Raw genomic sequence first — 21,895 nt, forward strand, 5'->3', positions numbered from 1 at the left:
CAAAGCTGCAGAGGCAGCCAAACAGTACCTTGTGAGTGAGGGCAGGACCCTACCCAATGAGTGCTCAGAGTTGGCAGTCATGTTTGTACGCAACTGTCCTGATAGAGAGTTGGCCCAAGTGTTCAAGAGCAAACCCATTCATGACTGGACAGCCAGTGAGGTACAGGATCAGTTGGATGAACTGTTAAGGGAACGTAAAGCATGTAGAACACAACTTTCACAGCAGGTGGCTGCCGTCTTTGACTCCCCCCAGGAGGGAGTGGGTCCTGTGAACAGACCTAAGGTGTCATCCGTTTCTCAGTGTGGCCGTGAACCAGACCAGGCACCATCTATATCTGAGGGTGAGACATTAGAGAAGGTTTTGACTTTGTTAGAGAAGGCTCTGGTCAGCAATACTCAGTCTGTGAACAAAGGGCCCTGTAAACAGTTCCACAAACGTCAGCGTGAGTGAGCCGTCTGTGGAAGCACTAATCACTGGACCAAAGCTCACTGTCAGATGCACCAGCTGTGCTTCAAGTGCTTCTCTCCGGGCCACATTAGCTTTGACTGTAGTGAGGCTGGGCAGCGACAGAGCCCTGGATGTGGACAGACTGGCAGATCTCAGGAAAACTAGAATGCCTCCATTCTGAGGAGGGCAATGTGGGGCAGTCTTATTTTTCCTCCACTGATGATGATATCCAATCTGTTTATTCTTACTTTTGTGAGTCAGTACCCAAGAACAACACAGTCATTTTTCAGAACACAATGAGAATTCCGCAGAATGACCGTTTGTTTTACACCTCCGTGCTAGTACAGGATAAAGTTGAGCTGAAGGGGATGTTAGATAGTGGCTCCATGGCTACTACTCTGCGCGCAGATATTGTACCTCGGTTGAGGGAGGCAGGAGTGGTAGAGGGGAACTTTCTAGCTCCTTCAGATATTATCCTGGTGGGTTGTGGTGGGAAGCAAACTAGCCCAGTGGGCATGTGTGATTTAAAAATTCAGCTTTATGGTTTCAGCTATGTAGTCCCAGTGCTTATTGTAGATGGGCAGGTTGATGAACTCATTGTGGGCACTAATGTGTTGAAGTCTTTGATTAGACAGTTCAAATCAAATGACAGCTACTGGCGGGTGGTGGGTACACCAGGTTCCTCTAGCCAGTGCGATGACAGCCACTTCCTTCGTCTCCTGTCAAATCTGGAGAGATGGAGAGGAGACTCTATCCCAGATAAAGTTGGCACCATTAAGTTGAAGAGAGCAGTAACGCTCCAACCCATGAGTGAGCATCTAGTGTGGGGCCGCCTACCCCCAAAGACAAAACTCTCTGTGGGCAGTACTGTTGTTGTCGAGCCCAGCACGTCTCGTTGTGTGAATCGACACATACTAGTGGGGAGAGTAGTTACGCCTCTGTGGGGGGATGGATGGCTACCTGTGAAGATAGTGAATCCAACAACATCACCAGTTACCCTGAGACGAAATGCTAAAGTGGCGGATGTGTATCCTTGCATTGCATTAGAGGATTTTGATGATGTCAAGCAGCAAGCAGCTTACCAGAACGTGGCTAAAGTTCAATGTGACAGCTCACACGGCAGTCTGACAGCTAAGAGTTCAGCTGGTGGCAGTGTAGTTCATGGCAACAGTACACTGAGCAATCTTGGACTTCAAGGCCTGTTTGTTGAGGAGTGTCCAGTTTCACAGTTCTGGAAGGATAAACTTGTCAATTTAATTGGGAAGTATGACACAGTGTTCTCTAGACATAGCCTAGATTGTGGTGAGGCAAAGGGGTTCTGCCATCGCATACGGCTGACTGATGACCGCCCATTTCGATTACCTTATCGTAGGCTTTCTCCAGCTCATTATCAAAAACTCAGGGAACCACTGGATGATATGGAGGAAAAGGAAATTGTCAGAAAATCCAGCAGTGAGTATGCCTCACCATTGGTGCTGGTATGGAAAAAGAATGGGGACTTGCGCCTATGTACTGACTTTAGGTGGTTAAATGCCCGCACTGTAAAGGACGCTCATCCCCTGCCTCATCAGGCTGATGTACTGGCCGCGCTGGGAGGTAATGCCTTCTTCAGCACAATGGACTTGACGTCAGGGTATTATAACGTGCCACTGCATGAAGAGGATAAGAAATACACTGCCTTTTCCTCTCCTTTAGGTCTGCACGAGTACAATCGGTTGCCTCAGGGCCTCTGCAACAGCCCGGCTACGTTTATGAGAATGATGCTGACCATCTTTGGTGACCAAAACTTTCTAAGTCTCCTTTGTTATTTGGATGATTTGATGGTTTTTGCTAAGACTGAGGAAGAGAGTCTGCAGAGACTTGAGATGGTTTTTCAGCGGTTGCAGGAGCACAATCTTAAACTGTCTCCGTCTAAGTGCAAGTTTTTGAGGAGGTCTGTTAAGTTTTTGGGTCACATCATTTCTCAGGAGGGTGTAGCCACTGACCCTGCTAAAGTTCAAACTATTTTGAACGTGACTGAGAGCGAGATGATGGAAGCTGATGGTGTCACTCCGTCTCCTAGCAAAATCCGTTATTTTCTTGGTATGGTAGTATACCATCAGCACTACATTGAGAATTGTTCCATGGTTGCTAGGCCATTGTTTCAGCTAACTACAGGTCAGAAGAAGCCTAGGAGAGGCAAGGGTGGGAGGAGGCCTGGTCCCTCTCACAGGCTCACTGCTGCAGACTGGACTGCCGAATGTCAACTCGTTTTTGAAGCTTTGAAATCGGCACTAGTTGACCAGGCACTGCTGGCTCATCCAGATTTTTCTCAGCCATTTTTACTTTCTGTGGATGCATCTACTAGTGGTTTGGGAGCTGTACTATCCCAAGTGCAAGATGGAACGGCAATAGCCAGGCCAATAGCTTTTGCTAGTAAATCTCTTAATCATGCACAATCCAAGTATCCTGCTCACCGGCTGGAATTTCTAGCCATGAAATGGGCCATTCATGATAAATTCAGCCATTGGCTGCGAGGGCATACGTTTACTGTGTGGACCGACAACAATCCCCTCAAATATATTCTTACAAAGCCAAGACTTGATGCATGCGAGCAGAGATGGGTTGCAAAGCTGGCACCCTTTGACTTTGATATCCAGTACATACCAGGTCCCAAGAATGTCGTTGCTGATGCTTTGAGCAGAGAGCCATTTGTCCGCTCCACAGTTCTGCACCGACTGACAAGAATTCCATATGATGTCCTGCTGGAGGAAGCCAGAGGTCTTCGAGTGGATGATGTGCAAGACATGTTCCGCCTCTCCTGTGAACAGCCCGAGGCTGGCTGTGGAACATCTATGGCTCCTGGGAGTGAGTTAAGTAGAGCTGGAGATGATGTCAGTGGGTTGGTTTCCTGTGAAGAGGTGTCTGCTGTCCTCCATGCTCACCGCCGATGGGATGATGGTGCCACGGTGAGGGCCATTTCACATGCGCAGCACCTTGAGAAGTTGATGTCCATGGGTCAGAGCCCTTTACCTGTCTTTACACACAAGGAGCTGTATGATAACCAGTCACTGGATCCTGTCATCAGCAGAGTCATGTTCTTTGTAGATAGAGGCCGGCGCCCATCTAGGAGAGAGCGAGTCCTTGAAGCTAATGAAACAGTTTATACTCTAAGACAGTGGGGAAAACTCACCACGTGGTTAGGGATTCTGTATCGTGTCTCAAAACACCCAGTGAGTAAGAAGAAAATATTCCAGTATGTTGTACCTGTATCTTTGAGAGGCCTTGTGTTGAAGGGAGTTCATGATGATGCTGGTCATCAGGGTCAGCAGCGCACATTGTGGCTTACGAGACAGCGGTTTTACTGGGACTCTATGGAAAAGGATGTCAAGGAATACGTGGCCCACTGTAAGAGATGCGTGTTGAGTAAAGCACCTGAGCCTGAAGCAAGAGCTCCACTTGTCTCCATTGTGACAACGGCACCTTTGGAACTTGTGTGTATTGATTTCTGGACTGCAGAAGATTCAAACAACAAGTCTATTGATGTGTTAGTAGTGACTGATCACTTTACTAAGCTGGCATGTGCGTATCCGTGTCCAAACCAGTCTGCTAAGACTGTGGCTCGTGTTCTCTGGAATAATTTCTTCTGCGTTTATGGGTTCGCTGATTGTATCCATTCTGACAGGGGTGCTAACTTTGAAAGTTCACTTATTGCAGAATTACTTCAGTTATCTGGTGTTGGAAAGTCCCACACCACACCTTATCATCCCATGGGGAACGGTCAAGCAGAACGTCTAAACCGCACGCTGGGGGGGATGATTAGAGCTCTGCCAGCTAGGTCCAAGGCTAAATGGCCTCAGATGTTGAACACATTGACATTCTCCTATAACTGCACTGTTCACGAGACTACTGGGTTTCCACCCTTCTTCTTGATGTTTGGACGCACCCCTAGGTTGCCAGTAGATGTTATGTTTGAAAGTGTGCTGTTGGATGGGGACACGGTCGATGTGGATAAGTATGTCCAGTCTTTGGGTGAGGATCTGAGAGAAGCCATGACATTGGCTCAACAGCATGCAAGTAAGCAACAAAAGAGACAAGCCGAGGTCTACAACAGACGGTCGAAAGGTCATTCGGTAGAGAAGGGAGACAGAGTTCTAATTGCTAACAAGGGAGAGAGGGGCAAGAAGAAACTGGCTGATTGCTGGGACAGTGCGGTGTACATAGTTGTTGCGAAGAACAGCTCACTGAACACATATCGTATACAGCACCCTACCACTGGACGCATCAAGACGGTGCATAGGAACCTGATTATGCCAGTCAACTTTCTGCCTTTGCCTTCATGGGAGGAACCTGAGAGTCACGGATATCTATCGAGTGGTGACGTGTTCTCTGAGATGCCTGCAGCGTCCAGCAAAATGGATGGGAGTGACGCAAGGACTGTCAACTGAGTAGCAAGCCTTCCTGAGTCTTCTGGGAGGATATTCCAAGAGGATGGTGTAGTCCCAGTTGATGGAAGTGAAGTGGAACGGCCATAGGACGTCCCCTTGAGTGAGGTGTGCTCAGTAGAAGTGGACCAGAGAGAGATCCCCAAAGCCTACAAGAGTTCTGATGGCGAAACTCCATTCAGTGGGGATGGTGCTGTGACAGATGTTGTTAACTTGGTTGAAGATGCTTTGTCAGTGTGGTCTGTGGCAATCTACCAGGATTCTGATCAGTCGTCTGACACTACTAGTGTTGAGTCTGTAACTGAAAGTGTGCTGGCTCCGGATAGGTCGAGTTGTAGTGTTCCCAAACCTGAGGTTAGACCTCTGAGCACGGTTAGTGCTGTCCGTGACATTCCTGCTAGGTTTTTGGGTGAGGGTGTTCGGACTAGACTAGGTAGATTTATTAAGCCAGTGAATAGGTTAATCCAAACTATGTCTACACAGGAAATGAAACCGTTCTTGGTTTCTCAGTGACGGTAGGATATTGCCTACCTTTTCATTTTTTTTGTGTGTATATGGTAATTTAACTGGGTCTTAGAGTGATTTGTGGGTTGGTCTAATATTTTTGACAATTCATGTAACTTTGTGTGTAGTTCATCAGCATAAAATGTATTTGGCATTTTTTGTATACGGTTGAATAAGGGATTAGCTACCTCTTATTTTTCCTAATCCTTCGCGGGATAGCTTTCCAGCTGATCGACCATTTGTGGGTCTAGACTTAAGGGACTACAATGGGTTACTCCGTCGCTCTGTGGGTGTGAATTTTTTTTATGAATTTTTTTTTTCTTTCTTTGCTTTGTTACCTTCGAGGTAATGTGTTTTGTTTTGTGCCTATAATCTAGTGTAAAACAGTGGGGGTAAATGTAGTAGAGTGATGTTGTTCCCCTAGATTATGCACCAAGTTGCACGCAAGGACAGTTCAAGTAGGCCAGGTCAAGAGGGGATGTTAATAAGTTAATAACAATAATAATAATTCAATGTGTTTTCTTTATTTAATTACAGCAGCATAGTTAATATTATTTTTCGGTGTACAAACATTTTTTGATATCTATATTGTAAATACACCTAATTGTAAAAGTTTGTATATTTTGGTTTGGTCCATCGCGGGTTATCCGTAATTACGTACCCTTTTATCGTTCTCTTTTGCCGGACCTTCAGCTAGCAAGGTGCCCGAGAGCTGTGACTGCACTGAGGGCTAACATATTGTGTGTTGTCTCTTCGTGTGCAGGTCGAATAAACATGATTCAACCATCATAATTCCAGTTGTGGCACTGTCCTAATTAAAAGTACACAACGCAGAACGAACCACGCTACACAAAGTTTTGGACTGATTCAATGAACCATTGCATTTCTGTTCAAAATGTTGTAGCAAGACTGCCCAAATGTGCCTAATTGGTTTATTAATACATTTTCAAGTTCATAACTGTGCACTCTCATCAAACAATAGCATGGTATTCTTAAACTATACTAGCTACTGTAAATTGGACAGTGCAGTTAGATTAACAAGACTTTAAGCTTTCAGCCAATATCAGATATGTCTATGTCCTGGGAAATGTTTTTGTTACTTACAACCTCATGCTAATCATATTAGCCTACTTTTGTTCAACTGTCCCGCGGGGGACCCACCGATCCGGTACAGGTTTTAAGGGCTTGTAAGTAAGCATTTCAAGGTAAGGTTGTTGTATTCTGTCACGTCCTGGCCAGTATATAAGGTTAATTGTTTTGTAGTTTGGTCAGGGCGTGGCAGGGGGTATTTGTTTTATGTGGTTCAGGGTGGTGTGTTGTTCAAAGGGGGGTTTGATTTAGTATTTCCGGGGTTTTGGGTTGATGTTCTATGTTTAAGTATTTCTATGTATAGTCTGGTGAGTGTGTTTCTATGTTGTGCTGATTGGGGTTGGGACTCTCAGTTGAAGGCAGGTGTTGTCTATCTGCCTTTGATTGAGAGTCCCATATATTAGGGTGTGTTTGTGTTTGTTATTCGTGGGTGATTGTTCTGTGTTGAGCTGAGGCTTTGCCAGACTGTTTGTTGTCGTTCGTTCGTTTCTCGTGTTTGTTATTTTTGTACGTTCATTGTTTGAAGTTAATAAATCATCAAAATGAGCATACACGTACCTGCTGCGTTTTGGTCCTCCTTCACCGACGACAACCATGACAGAATCACCCACCACCAAAGGACCAAGCAGCAGAGGAAGGAGCAGACGGAGTTCGAGTTGGACTGGCGGGAGAAGTGGACTTGGGAGGAAATTCTGGACGGGGCCGGACCTTGGCATCAGGCTGGGGATTATCAGCGCCCGCAGTGGGAAATTGAGGCAGCCAAGGCGGAGAGGCGATGGTACGAGGCCAGAGACGCGCTGAGGGAGAAGCACGAGAGGCACCCCCAATAATTTTTTTGGGGGGGGCACACGGGTAGTTTGGCTAGGCGAAGGAAGAGCCGGAAGCCAGCTACCCGTGGTTATATGGAGGAGCGTATGGGGTGGAGAGCGCTATGTTTCGCTGAGAAGCGCACTATCTCACCCATACGCACGCACAGTCCGGTGCGAGTTATTCCAGCCCCTCGCAGGTGCCGTGCTAGAGCGGGCATCCAGCCTGGTAGGAGGATGCCTGCGCAGCGCATCTGGTCGCCGGTACGCCTCCGAGGACCAGGCTACCCAACTCCCGCTCTACGCACAGCTACCATCAGGCCCCTGCACAGCCCAGTCTGCCCTGTACGAGCACCCCGCTCGTACAGGGCTACTAGTTCCATCCAGCCAAGGCGGGTTGTGCAGGAGGTAAGATCTAGACCGGCTGTGCGCCTCCATAGCCCTGGGTTTCCAGCTCCTGTCTCTCGTGCGGACCCGGAAGTGCGTCCACCCAGTCCAACTCGCCCTGTTCCCGCTCCCCGCACTAAACTGCAAGTGCGTAAACCCAGCCTCGCCAGTCAACAGTTGTCAGAGCTGCCCGCCAGTCAACAGTCGTCGGAGCTGCCCGCCAGTCAACAGTCGTCGGAGCTGCCCGCCAGTCAACAGTCGTCGGAGCTGCCCGCCAGTCAACAGTCGTCGGAGCTGCCCGCCAGTCAACAGTCGTCGGAGCTGCCCATCAGTCAACAGTCGTCGGAGCTGCCCGTCAGTCAACAGTCGTCGGAGCTGCCCGTCAGTCAACAGTCGTCGGAGCTGCCCGCCAGTCAACAGTCGCCGGAGTGGTCAGACTGCGCTGAACTGCCGGAGTGGCCATACTGCGCTGAACTGCCGGAGTGGCCAGACTGCGCTGAACTGCCGGAGTGGCCAGACTGCGCTGAACTGCCGGAGTGGCCAGACTGCCCTGAACTGCCGGAGTGGCCAGACTGCCCTGAACTGCCGGAGTGGCCAGACTGCGCTGAACTGCCGGAGTGGCCAGACTGCGCTGAACTGCCGGAGTGGCCAGACTGCGCTGAACTGCCGGAGTGGCCAGACTGCCCTGAACTGCCGGAGTGGCCGGACTGCCCTGAACTGCCGGAGTGGCCAGACTGCCCTGAACTGCCGGAGTGGCCAGACTGCCCTGAACTGCCGGAGTGGCCAGACTGCCCTGAACTGCCGGAGTGGCCAGACTGCCCAGACTGTCCCGAGTTGCCAGACTGCCCAGACTGTCCCGAGCTGCCAGACTGCCCAGACTGTCCCGAGCTGCCAGACTGCCCAGACTGTCCCGAGCTGCCAGACTGCCCAGACTGTCCCGAGCTGCCAGACTGCCCAGACTGTCCCGAGCTGCCAGACAGCCTGGAACGGCCTGAGCCGGAGCCACCTCCAAAAATAGGTGGGTTGGGGAGGGGGGGTGTAGCACAGTGCCGTCGTTGACGGCAGCCACCCTCCCTTCCCTCCCTTTAGTAAGGGGGAATTTTTCTTTTGGGTATTGTTTGGGGTTATTTTTTTTTGTTAAGGTGCTTCCGGGGTAGCACCTTTAAGGGGGGGTACTGTCACGTCCTGGCCAGTATATAAGGTTAATTGTTTTGTAGTTTGGTCAGGGCGTGGCAGGGGGTATTTGTTTTATGTGGTTCAGGGTGGTGTGTTTGTTCAAAGGGGGGTTTGATTTAGTATTTCCGGGGTTTTGGGTTGATGTTCTATGTTTAAGTATTTCTATGTGTAGTCTGGTGAGTGTGTTTCTATGTTGTGCTGATTGGGGTTGGGACTCTCAGTTGAAGGCAGGTGTTGTCTATCTGCCTTTGATTGAGAGTCCCATATATTAGGGTGTGTTTGTGTTTGTTATTCGTGGGTGATTGTTCTGTGTTGAGCTGAGGCTTTGCCAGACTGTTTGTTGTCGTTCGTTCGTTTCTCGTGTTTGTTATTTTTGTACGTTCATTGTTTGAAGTTAATAAATCATCAAAATGAGCATACACTTACCTGCTGCGTTTTGGTACTCCTTCACCGACGACAGCCGTGACATATTCGGCACGTGACAAATACAATTTAATTTTATTTTATTTTAATAGAATAAATGGAACAGTATCAAACATATGGAAACTAGAGGTCGACCGATTAATCGGAATGGGCGATTAATTAGGACCGATTTCATAACAATCGGTAATCGGTATTTTTGGACACCGATTTGCCGATTTCTTTTATTTAATTTTTTTTTTTTTTTTTACACCTTTATTTAACTAGGCAAGTCAGTTAAGAACACATTCTTATTTTCAATGACGGCCTAGGAACGGTGGGTTAACTGCCTTGTTCAGGGGCAGAACGACAGATTTTTACCTTGTCAGCTCGGGGATTCAGTCTTGCAACCTTACGGTTAACTAGTCCAACGCTCTAACCACTTGCTTTACATTGCACTCCACAAGGAGCCTGCCTGTTACGCGAATGCAGTAAGAAGCCAAGGTAAGTTGCTAGCTAGCATTAAACTTATCTTATAAAAAACAATCAATCAATCATAATCACTAGTTAACTATACATGGTTGATGATATTACTAGTTTATCTAGCCTGTCCTGCGTTGCATATAATCGATGCCGTGCGCATTCGCGACAAAGGACTGTCATTGCTCCAACGTGTACCTAACCTTAAACATCAATGTCTTTCTTAAAATCAATACACAAGTATATATTTTTAAACCTGCATATTTAGTTAATATTGCCTGCTAACATGAATTTCTTTTAACTAGGGAAAATGTGTCACCTCTTGCAACAGAGTCAGGGTATATGTAGCAGTTTGGGCCGCCTGGCTCGTTGCGAACTGTGTGAAGACTATTTCTTCCAAACAAAGACAGCCTGCTTCGCCAAACGGGGGATGATTTTACAAAAGCGCATTTGCGAAAAAAGCACAATCGTTGCACGACTGTACCTAACCATAAACATCAATGCCTTTATTTATTAAAATCAATACACAGAAGTATATATTTTTCAACCTGCATATTTAGCTAACAGAAATCCAGATTAGCAGGCAATATTAACCAGGTGAAATTGTGTCACTTCTCTTGCATTCATTGCACGCAGTCAGGGTATATGCAACAGTTTGGGCCGCCTGGCTCGTTGCGAAATAATTCGCCAGAATTTTTCGTAATTATGACATAACATTGAAGGTTGTGCAATGTAACAGAAATATTTAGACGTAGGGATGCCACCCGTTAGATAAAATACAGAACGGTTCCGTATTTCACTGAAAGGAAAAACGTTTTGTTTTCGAGATGGTAGTTTCCGGATTCGACCATATTAATGACATAAGGCTCGTATTTCTGTGTGTTTATTATATTATAATTAAGTCTATGATTTGATAGAGCAGTCTGACTGAGCCGGGTAGGCACTAGCAGGCTCGTAAGCATTCATTCAAACAGCACTTTCGTGCGTTTTGCCGGCAGCTCTTCGCAATTGCGCTTTTTATGACTTCAAGCCTATCAACTCCCAAGATTAGGCTGGTGTAACCGATGTGAAATGGCTAGCTAGTTAGCGGGTGCACGCTAATAGCGTTTCAAACGTCACTCGCTCTGAGACTTGGAGTAGTTGTTCCCCTTGCTCTGCATGGGTAGCGCTGCTTCGAGGGTGGCTGTTGTCGATGTGTTCCTGGTTCGAGCCCAGGTAGGAGCGAGGAGAGGGACGGAAGCAATATTGTTACACTGGCAATACTAAAGTGCCTATAAGAACATCCAATAGTCAAAGGTATATGAAATGCAAATCGTACAGAGAGAAATATTCCTATAATAACTACAACCTAAAACTTCTTACCTGGGAATATTGAAGACTCATGTTGAAAGGAACCACCAGCTTTCATATGTTCTCATGTTCTGAGCAAGGAACTTAAACGTTAGCTTTCTTACATGGCACATATTGCACTTTTACTTTCTTCTCCAACACTTTGTTTTTGCATTATTTAAACCAAATTGAACATGTTTAATTATTTATTTGAGGCTAAATTGATTTTATTGATGTATTATATTAAGTTAAAATAAGTGTTAATTCAGTATTGTTGTAATTGTCATTATTACAAATTTTTTTTTATTTAAATTGGCCGATTAATCGGTACCGGCTTTTTTCGGGCCCGTCAATAATCGGTATCGGTATCGGCTTTGAAAAATCATAATTGGTTGACCTCTAATTTAAACGTGTTAACCCTCGCAGGGCTACTGGCCCAGACGGCATCCCAAGCCGCGTCCTCAGAGCATCCGCAGACCAGCTGGCTGGTGTGTTTACGGACATATTCAATCAATCCTTATCACAGTCTGCTGTTCCCACATGCTTCAAGAGGGCCACCATTGCTCCTGTTCCCAAGAAAGCTAAGGTAACTGCGCTAATGGACTATCGCCCTGTAGCACTCACTTCCATCATCATGAAGTGCTTTGAGAGACTAGTCAAGGATCATATCACCTCCACCCTACCTGACACCCTAGACTCACTCCAATTTGCTTACCGCCACAATAGGTCCACAGATGACGCAATCTAAATCACACTGCACACTGCCCTAACCCATCTGGACAAGAGGAATAGCTATATAAGAATGCTGTTCATCGACTACAGCTCAGCATTTAACACCATAGTACCCTCCAAACTCATCATTAAGCTCAAGACCCTGGGTCTCGACCCCGCCCTGTGCAACTGGGTCCTGGACTTCCTGATGGGCCACCCCCAGGTGGGGCGGGTAGGAAACAACATCTCCACCCCGCTGATCCTCAACACTAGGGCCCCACAATGGTGCGTTCTCAGCCCTCTCCTGTACTCCCTGTTCACCCATGGCTGCGTGGCCATGCACGCCTCCAACTCAATCATCAAGTTTGCAGACGACACTGCAGTGGTAATCTTGATGTGATTGGCCTGACTGAAACATGGCTTAAGCCTGATGAATTTACTGTGTTAAATGAGGCCTCACCCCCTGGTTACACTAGTGACCATACCCCCCGTGCATCCGGCAAAGGGGAGGTGTTGCTAACATCTACGATAGCAAATTTCAATTTACAAAAAAAAACAATGACGTTTTCGTCTTTTGAGCTTCTAGTCATGAAATCTATGCAGCCTACTCACTCACTTTTTATAGCTACTGTTTACAGGCCTCCTGGGCCATATGCAGTGTTCCTCACTGAGTTCCCTGAATTCCTATCGGATCTTGTAGTCATAGCAGATAATATTCTAATTTTTGGTGACTTTAACATTCACATGGAAAAGTCCACAGACCCACTCCAAAAGGCTTTCGGAGCCATCATCGACTCAGTGGGTTTTGTCCAACATGTCTCTGGACCTACTCACTGCCACAGTCATACTCTGGACCTAGTTTTGTCCCATGGAATAAATGTTGTGGATCTTAATGTTTTTCCTCATAATCCTGGATTATCGGACCACCATTTTATTGCGTTTACAATTGCAACAAATAATCTGCTCAGACCCCAACCAAGGAGCATTAAAAGTCGTGCTATAAATTCTCAGACAACCCAAAGATTCCTTGATGCCCTTCCAGACTCCCTCTGCCTACCCAAGGACGTCAGAGGACAAAAATCAGTTAACCACCTAACCGAGGAACTCAATTTAACCTTGCGCAATACCCTAGATGCAATACCCTAAAAACATCTGTCATAAGAAACTAGCTCCCTGGTATACAGAAAATACACGAGCTCTGAAGCAAGCTTCCAGAAAATTGGAACGGAAATGGCGCCACACCAAACTGGAAGTCTTCCGACTAGCTTGGAAAGACAGTACCGTGCAGTATCGAAGAGCCCTCACTGCTGCTGGATCATCCTATTTTTCCAACTTAATTGAGGAAAATAAGAACAATCCGAAATTTCTTTTTGATACTGTCGCAAAGCTAACTAAAAAGCAGCATTCTCAAATGGAGGATGGCTTTCACTTCAGCAGTAATACATTTATGAACTTCTTTGAGGAAAAGATCATGATCATTAGAAAGCAAATTACGGACTACTCTTTAAATCTGGGTATTCCTCCAAAGCTCCATTGTCCTGAGTCTGCACAACTCTGCCAGGACCTTGGCTCAAGGGAGATACTAAAGTGTTTTAGTACTATATCTCTTGACACAATGATGAAAATAATCATGGCCTCCAAACCCTCAAGCTGCATACTGGACCCTATTCCAACTAAACTACTGAAAGAGCTGCTTCCTGTGCTTGGCCCTCCTATGTTGAACATAATAAACGGCTCTCTATCCACCGGATGTGTACCAAGCTCACTAAAAGTGGCAGTAATAAAGCCTCTCTTGAAAAAGCCGAATCTTGACCCAGAAATTATAAAAAACTATCGGCCTATATCGAATCTTCCATTCCTCTCAAAAATTGTAGAAAAAGCTGTTGCACAGCAACTCACTGCCTTCCTGAAGACAAACAATGTATACGAAACGCTTCAGTCTGGTTTTAGACCCCATCATAGCACTGAGACTGCACTTGTGAAGGTGGTAAATGACCTTTTAATGACGTCAGACCGAGGCTCTGCATCTGTCCTCGTGCTCCTAGATCTTAGTGCCGCTTTTGATACCATCGATCACCACATTCTTTTGGAGAGATTGGAAACCCAAATTGGTCTACATGGACAAGTTCTGGCCTGGTTTAGATCTTATCTGTCGGAAAGATATCAGTTTGTCTCTGTGAATGGTTTGTCCTCTGACAAATCAATTGTACATTTCGGTGTTCCTCAAGGTTCCGTTTTAGGACCACTATTGTTTTCACTATATATTTTACCTCTTGGGGATGTCATTCGAAAACATAATGTTACATTTCACTGCTATGCGGATGACACACAGCTGTACATTTCAATGAAACATGGTGAAGCTCCAAAATTGCCCTCGCTAGAAGCCTGTGTTTCAGACATAAGGAAGTGGATGGCTGCAAACTTTCTACTTTTAAACTCGGACAAAACAGAGATGCTTGTTCTAGGTCCCAAGAAACAAAGAGATCTTCTGTTCAATCTGACAATTAATCTGGATGGTTGTACAGTCGTCTCAAATAAAACTGTGAAGGACCTCGGTGTTACTCTGGACCCTGATCTCTCTTTTGAAGAACATATCAAGACTGTTTCAAGGACAGCTTTTTTCCATCTACGTAACATTGCAAAAATCAGAAACTTTCTGTCCAAAAATGACGCAGAAAAATTAATCCATGCTTTTGTTACTTCTAGGCTGGACTACTGCAATGCTCTACTTTCCGGCTACCTGGATAAAGCACTAAACAAACTTCAGTTAGTGCTAAATACGGCTGCTAGAATCCTGACTAGAACCAAAAAAATGTATCATATTACTCCAGTGCTAGCCTCCCTACACTGGCTTCCTGTTAAGGCAAGGGCTGATTTCAAGGTTTTACTGCTAACCTACAAAGCATTACATGGGCTTGCTCCTACCTATCTTTCCGATTTGGTCCTGCCGTACATACCTACACGTACGCTACGGTCACAAGACGCAGGCCTCCTAATTGTCCCTAGAATTTCTAAGCAAACGGCTGGAGGTAGGGCTTTCTCCTATAGAGCTCCATTTTTATGGAATAGTCTGCCTACCCATGTGAGAGACGCAGACTCAGTCTCAACCTTTAAGTCTTTATTGAAGACTTATCTCTTCAGTAGGTCCTATGATTAAGTATAGTCTGGCCCAGGAGTGTGAAGGTGAACGGAAAGGCTGGAGCAACGAACCGCCCTTGCTGTCTCTGCCTTGCCGGTTCCCCTCTTTCCACTGGGATTCTCTGCCTCTAACCCTATTACAGGGGCTGAGTCACTGACTTACTGGTGTTCTTCCATGCCGTCCATGGGAGGGGTGCGTCACTTGAGTGGGTTGAGTCACTGACGTGGTCTTCCTGTCTGGGTTGGCGCCCCCCCCTTGAGTTGTGGCATGGCGGAGAATTTTGTGGGCTATACTCGGCCTTGTCTTCGGACGGTAAGTTGGTGGTTGTAGACATCCCTCTAGTGGTGTGGGGGCTGTGCTTTGGCAAAGTGGGTGGGGTTATATCCTGCCTGTTTGGCCCTGTCCGGGGGTATCATCGGATGGGGCCACAGTGTCTTCTGATCCCTCCTGTCTCAGCCTCCAGTATTTATGCTGCAGTAGTTTATGTGCCGGGGGGCTAGGGTCAGTCTGTTTCATCTGGAGTATTCTCTTGTCTTATCCGGTGTCCTGTGTGAATTTAAATATGCTCTCTCGAATTCTCTCTTTCTCTCTTTCTTTCTTTCTTTCTCTCGGAGGACCTGAGCCCTAGGACCATGCCTCGGGACTACCTGGCATGATGACTCCTTGCTGTCCCCAGTCCACCTGGCCATGCTGCTGCTCCAGTTTCAACTGTTCTGCCTGCGGCTACGGAACCCTGACCTGTTCATATCCACCCGGCACAGCCAGAAGAGGACTGGCCACCCCTCATAGCCTGGTTCCTCTCTAGGTTTCTTCCTAGGTTTTTGGCCTTTCTAGGGAGTTTTTCCTAGGGAGTTTTTCCTAGCCACCGTGCCTCTTTCACATGCATTGCTTGCTGTTTGGGGTTTTAGGCTGGGTTTCTGTACAGCACTTTGAGATTTCAGCTGATATATACGAAGGGCTATATAAATAAATTTGATTTGATTTGGTAGGCTTGATTACCAACAACAACGAGACAGCCCACAGGGAGGAGGAGAGAGCCCTCGGAGTGTGGTGTCAGGAAAATAACCTCACACTCAATGTCAACAAAACAAAGGAGAGGGAGCAGCCCCCTATCCACATCGACGGGACAGTAGTGGAGAAGGTGGAAAGTTTTAAGTTCCTCGGTGTACACATCACGGACAAACTGAAATGGTCCACCCACACAGACAACGTGGTGATGAAGATGCAGCAGCTGAAGGAGGCTGAAGAAATTTGGCTTGACACCAAAATCACTCAAAAACATTTACAGATGCACAATCGAGAGCATCCTGTTGGGCTGTATCACTGCCTGGTACGGCAACTGCTCCGCCCACAACCGTAAGGCTCTCCAGAGGGTAGTAAGGTCTGCACAACGCATCACCGGGGGCAAACTACTTGCCCTCCAGGACACCTACACCACCCGATGTCACAGGAAGGCCAAAAAGATCATCAAGGACAACAACCACCCGAGCCACTGCCTGTTCACCCCGCTATCATCCAGAAGGCGAGGTCAGTACAGGTGCATCAAAGCGGGGATCGAGAGACTGAAAAACAGCTTCTATCTCAAGGCCATCAGACTGTTAAACAGCCATCACTAACATTGAGTGGCTGCTGCCAACATACTGACTCAAATCTCTAGCCACTTTAATAATTAAAAATCGGATGTAATAAATGTATCACTAGACACTTTAAACAATGCCACTTTATATAATGTTTACATACACTACATTACTCATCATATGTATATACTGTACTCTATACCATCTACTGCATCTTGCCTATGCCGTTCGGCCATCGCTAATCCATATATTTTTATGTAAATATTCTTATTCATTCCTTTACACTTTTGTGTATAAGGTAGTTGTTGTGACATTTTTAGATTACTTGTTAGATATTACTGCATGGCCGGAACTAGAAGCACAATAATTTCGCTACACTCGCATTAACATCTGATCCTAACTGTTAAGGGCCTATTTCTATTTTGCCCTGTTTATCAAAAGTGTTGTAAAAACTTGTCAATAATCAACTGACTGTCTTTCTTGATGTCTATAGTATTCTCTCGGGTATGCAATCTGGTTTCCGTTCAGGTTATGGATGTGTCACTGCAACCTTAAAGGTCCTCAATGATGTCACCATTCCCCTTGATTCTAAGCAATGTTGTGCTGCTATTTTTATTGACTTGGCCAAAGCTTTTGATACGGTAGACCATTCCATTCTTGTGGGCTTGCTAAGGAATATTGGTGTCTCTGAGGGGTCTTTGGCCTGGTTTGCTAACTACCTCTCTCAAAGAGTGCAGTGTTTAAAGTCTGAAAATTTGCTGTCTCAGCAACTGTCTGTCACCAAGGGAGTACCCCAAGGCTCAGTCCTAGGCCCCGTGTTCTTCTCAATTTACATCAACAGCATAGCTCAGGCAGTAGGAAGCTCTCTCATCCATTTATATGTAGATGACACTGTCTTATACTCAGCTGGCCCCTCCCTGGATTTTGTGTTAAATGCTCTACAACAAAGTTTTCTTAGTGTCCAGCAAGCTTTTTCTATCCTTAACCTTGTTCTGAACACCTCCAAAACAAAGGTCATGTGGTTTGGTAAGAAGAATGCCCCTCTCCCCACAGGTGTGATTACTACCTCTGAGCGTTAACCTCTTGACGGTCGCCTAGGATAGGGGGCGCTACAGTGATTTTTGAAAAACATTTGTGGCCATTTTAAACGGCCTCCTACTCAAACTCAGAAGCTAGGATATGCATATAATTAATACTTGTGGATAGAAAACACCCTAAAGTTTCTAAAACTGTTTGAATGGTGTCTGTATGTATAACAGAACTCATATGGCAGTCAAAACCCCGAGACCGATCGTAACAGGATGTGGAATTCTGAATTGCGGACTCAACTTCACCACTTTGCCTGTAATTCACACAGTGAGCAATGGTTCATTGAGCACTTCCTATTGCTTCCACTAGATATCCCCAGTCTTTACAAAGTGATTTGAGTCTCCTACTGTGAAAACTGAATGAATGAGATGCTGTTGAAATTGGTCACATGAGGAGGGCCATCAACATTATGACGCCGGTGCCCCTGGCTACCCTCCCCTTTCGAAACGTTTTGAAAGACAATGCAATCATCCCCCTTGAATCTTATTGGAGCTATGGTTGAAAAAGGCCCTAAAGATTTATGTTATACAACGTTTGACATGTTTGAACGAACCTAAATGAAAAAAAAATGAATTTTTCCGAAAGAGCTGTCCCGCGCACGACGGAAGTTTTGGAGCAGCCTTCAGACGCGCTAACAAGAACAAGCTATTGGAACATAAAGGAGTAATTTTTTAGAACGAAAATACATTTGTTGTGGACCTGGAAGTGCTTTCTGATGAAGACAACCAAAGGTAAGGGATTATTGACAATAGTATACAAGACTAGATTTGATATGCGATTGTTCCAAGATGGCGCTGACCTGTATTACTAGCCTATTTTCTGAGTAGCGCATCCCCTTTTATCGCAAAGTGTGATTACCCAGTAAAGTTATTTTTAAATCTGGCATTACAGGTGCTTTCAAGAGATATTAATCTATAAATCTTAGAATGACAATATTACATTTAAAAAATGTTTTCAAATAGTAATTTAGTAAATTGTAGCACTGTTTCACCGGATGCATTTGAGGGAAAATAGTTAGTCAACGTTACGCGCCTATGTAAAATGCTGTTTTTATATATAAATATGAACTTTATCGAACAAAAGAATGCATGTATTGTGTAACATGATGTCCTAGGAGTGTCATCTGATGAAGTTTGTAAAAGGTTAGTGCTGCATTTAGCTGTTTTTTGGTTATTTGTGATGCATGTGGTTGGTCGGAAAATGGCTATGTGGCTACTTTTACGATATACTCCTCTAACATAATCTAATCTTTTGCTGTAAAGCCTTTTTGAAATCGGACAACGTGGTTCGATTCAGGAGAGGTGTATCTATAAAACGATATGACATAGTCCTATATTTGAAAAAATATATATATTACATTTCGTTATGCTAATGGCGATAGGATTTTTTCGTTGGATGTCCGTCCCGCTTACGGGACGAGCCCGTCAAGTTAAGAGCTTGAGGTAGTCCCCTCATACAAGTACTTGGGAGTATGGCTTGACAGTACACTGTCCTTCTCTCAGCACATATCAAAGCTGCAGGCTAAAGTTAAATCTAGACTTGGTTTCCTCTATCGTAATTGCTCCTCTTTCACCCCAGCTGCCAAACTAACCCTGATTCAGATGACCGTCCTACCCATGCTAGATTACAGAGACATAATTTATAGATCGGCAGGTAAGCGAGCTCTCGAGCGGCTAGATGTTCTTTACCATTCGGCCATCAGATTTGCCACCAATGCTTCTTATAGGACACATCACTGCACTCTATACTCCTCTGTAAACTGGTCATCTCTGTATACCCGTCGCAAGACCCACTGGTTGATGCTTATTTATAAAACCCTCTTAGGCCTCACTCCCCTTTATCTGAGATATCTACTGCAGCCCTCATCCTCCACATACAACACCCATTCTGCCAGTCACATTCTGTTAAAGGTCCCCAAAACGCACACATCTCTGGGTCACTCTTCTTTTCAGTTTGCTGCAGCTAGCGACTTGAACAAGCTGCAACAAACACTCAAACTGGACAGTTTTATCTCAATCTCTTCATTCAAAGACTCAATCATGGACACTCTTACTGACAGTTGTGGCTGCTTTGCATGATGTATTGTTGTCTCTACCTTCTTGCCCTTTGTGCTGTTGTCTGTGCCCAATAATGTTTGTACCATGTTTTGTGCTGCTACCATGTTGTGTTGCTACCATGTTGTTGTCATGTTGTGTTGCTTCCATGCTGCCTTGCTATGTTGTTGTCTTAGGTCTGTCTTTATGTAGTGTTGTGTTGTCTCTCTTGTCGTGATGCGTGTTTTGTCCTATATTTATATGTTATTTATTTTTACATTTTTTATTTTTAATCCTAGCCCCGTCCTCGCAGGAGGTCTTTTGCCTTTTGGTAGGCTGTCATTGTAAATAAGAATTGGTTCTTAACTGACTTGCCTAGTTAAATAAAGGTTAAAAAAAAAGAATAATGGAGGGGGGGGGCAGTTTTAAAACTTTACAACCACGTCGTAAATTCCTTTTAGAGACTCGTCTCCCTGACCATGCCATATGGGAGAGAGAGGGTCACAATTGAACAAAGGAACTCTCCCGCCAAATTCTACTACATCCCAGAATTTGATAATTAAACAATATTCCTATTTTGGAGAATTTGTAAACGGTCGGTGGAGAAGCCAGCTACAACCCTGTCTGGTTTGATTCATGTTTGTGACCTCAAGAAAGACAATATAGCCATATTACCCTAACTCTGTTTTATACAGGCACCTCAGTTATGAGGCTTGCATCTAATTATTGTATAAAATGAATGAGTAAAGATGAAACTATTTGCGAAATGATGTAATGTGATGTTAACCTTTAAAATGAGAGAATTGGCCTTCATTGTAAAGTTTAACTAAGTCAGTAGCCACACCCAAGTGAGTGGACATTGGTTGGAAATGATGAACCAACCCCTTTTCTACATTTCTATAAAAGCCCCCGTGACCCCCCGCCCCCGTCAACTAAGTTCCAAATAACGGGAGGACTTGTCCTCCACGTTGAAAAGGTCTAATTTCAACTCTACAGGCCAGGAAACGAGAGAGCTTGTGGCATCCTTGAAATGATATTAACTCTGAACTATTGATCACCTAAAGAAGAAGTGCATACTAAACTAACATAAACTCAGCAAAAAAATAAACATCCCTTTTTCAGGACCCTGTTTTTCAAAGATAATTAGTAAAAATCTAAATAACTTCACAGATCTTCATTGTAAAGGGTTTAAACACTGTTTCCAATGCTTGTTCAATGAACCATAAACCTTTAATGAACATGCACCTGTGGAACGGACGTTAAGACACTAACAGCTTACAGAGGGTTGGCAATTAAGGTCACAGTTATGAAAACTTAGGACACTAAAAAGGCCTTTCTACTGACTCTGAAAAACACCAAAAGAAAGATGCCCAGGGTCCCTGCTCATCTGCGTGAACATGCCTTAGGCATGCTGCAAGGAGGCATGAGGACTGCAGATGTGGCTAGGGCAATAAATTGCAATGTCCATACTGTGAGACCCCTAAGACAGTGCTACAGGGAGACAGGACGGACAGCTGATCGTCCTCGCAGTGGCAGACCATGTGTAACAACACCTGCATAGGATCGGTACATCCAAACACCCCACCTGTGGAACAGGTGGTACACGATGGCAACAACAACTGCTCGAGTTACACCAGGAACGCACAATCCCTCCATCAGTGCTCAGACTGTCCGCAATAGGCTGAGAGAGGCTGGACTGAGGGCTTATAGGCCTGTTGTAAGGCAGGTCCTCACCAGACATCACCAGCAACAACATCACCTATGGGCACAAACCCATCGTCGCTGGACCAGACAGGACTGGCAAAAAGTGCTCTTCACTGACGAGTCACGGTTTTGTGTCACCAGGAGTGATGGTCGGATTCGTGTTTATCGTCAAAGGAATGAGCGTTACACCAAGGCCTGTACTCTGGAGCGGGATCGATTTGGAGGTGGAGGGTATGTCATGGTCTGGGGTGGTGTGTCACAGCATCATCGGACTGAGCTTGTTGTCATTGCAGGAAATCTGTGCGTTACAGGGAAGACATCCTCCTCCCTCATGTGGTACCCTTCCTGCAGGCTCATCCTGACATGACCCTCCAGCATAACAATTCCACCAGCCATACTGCTCGTTCTGTGCGGGATTTCCTGCAAGACAGGAATGTCAGTGTTCTGCCATGGCCAGCGAAGAGCCCTGATCTCAATCCCATTGAGCATGTCTGGGATCTGTTTGATCGGAGGGTGAGGGCTAGGGCCATTCCCCCCCAGAAATGTGATGGAACTTGCAGGTGCCTTGGTGGAAGAGTGGGGTAACATCTCACAGCAAGA

The sequence above is a fragment of the Salmo trutta genome, chromosome 18, assembly GCF_901001165.1.
Source record: "Salmo trutta chromosome 18, fSalTru1.1, whole genome shotgun sequence".
In the NCBI taxonomy this organism is placed as follows: Eukaryota; Metazoa; Chordata; class Actinopteri; order Salmoniformes; family Salmonidae; genus Salmo; species Salmo trutta.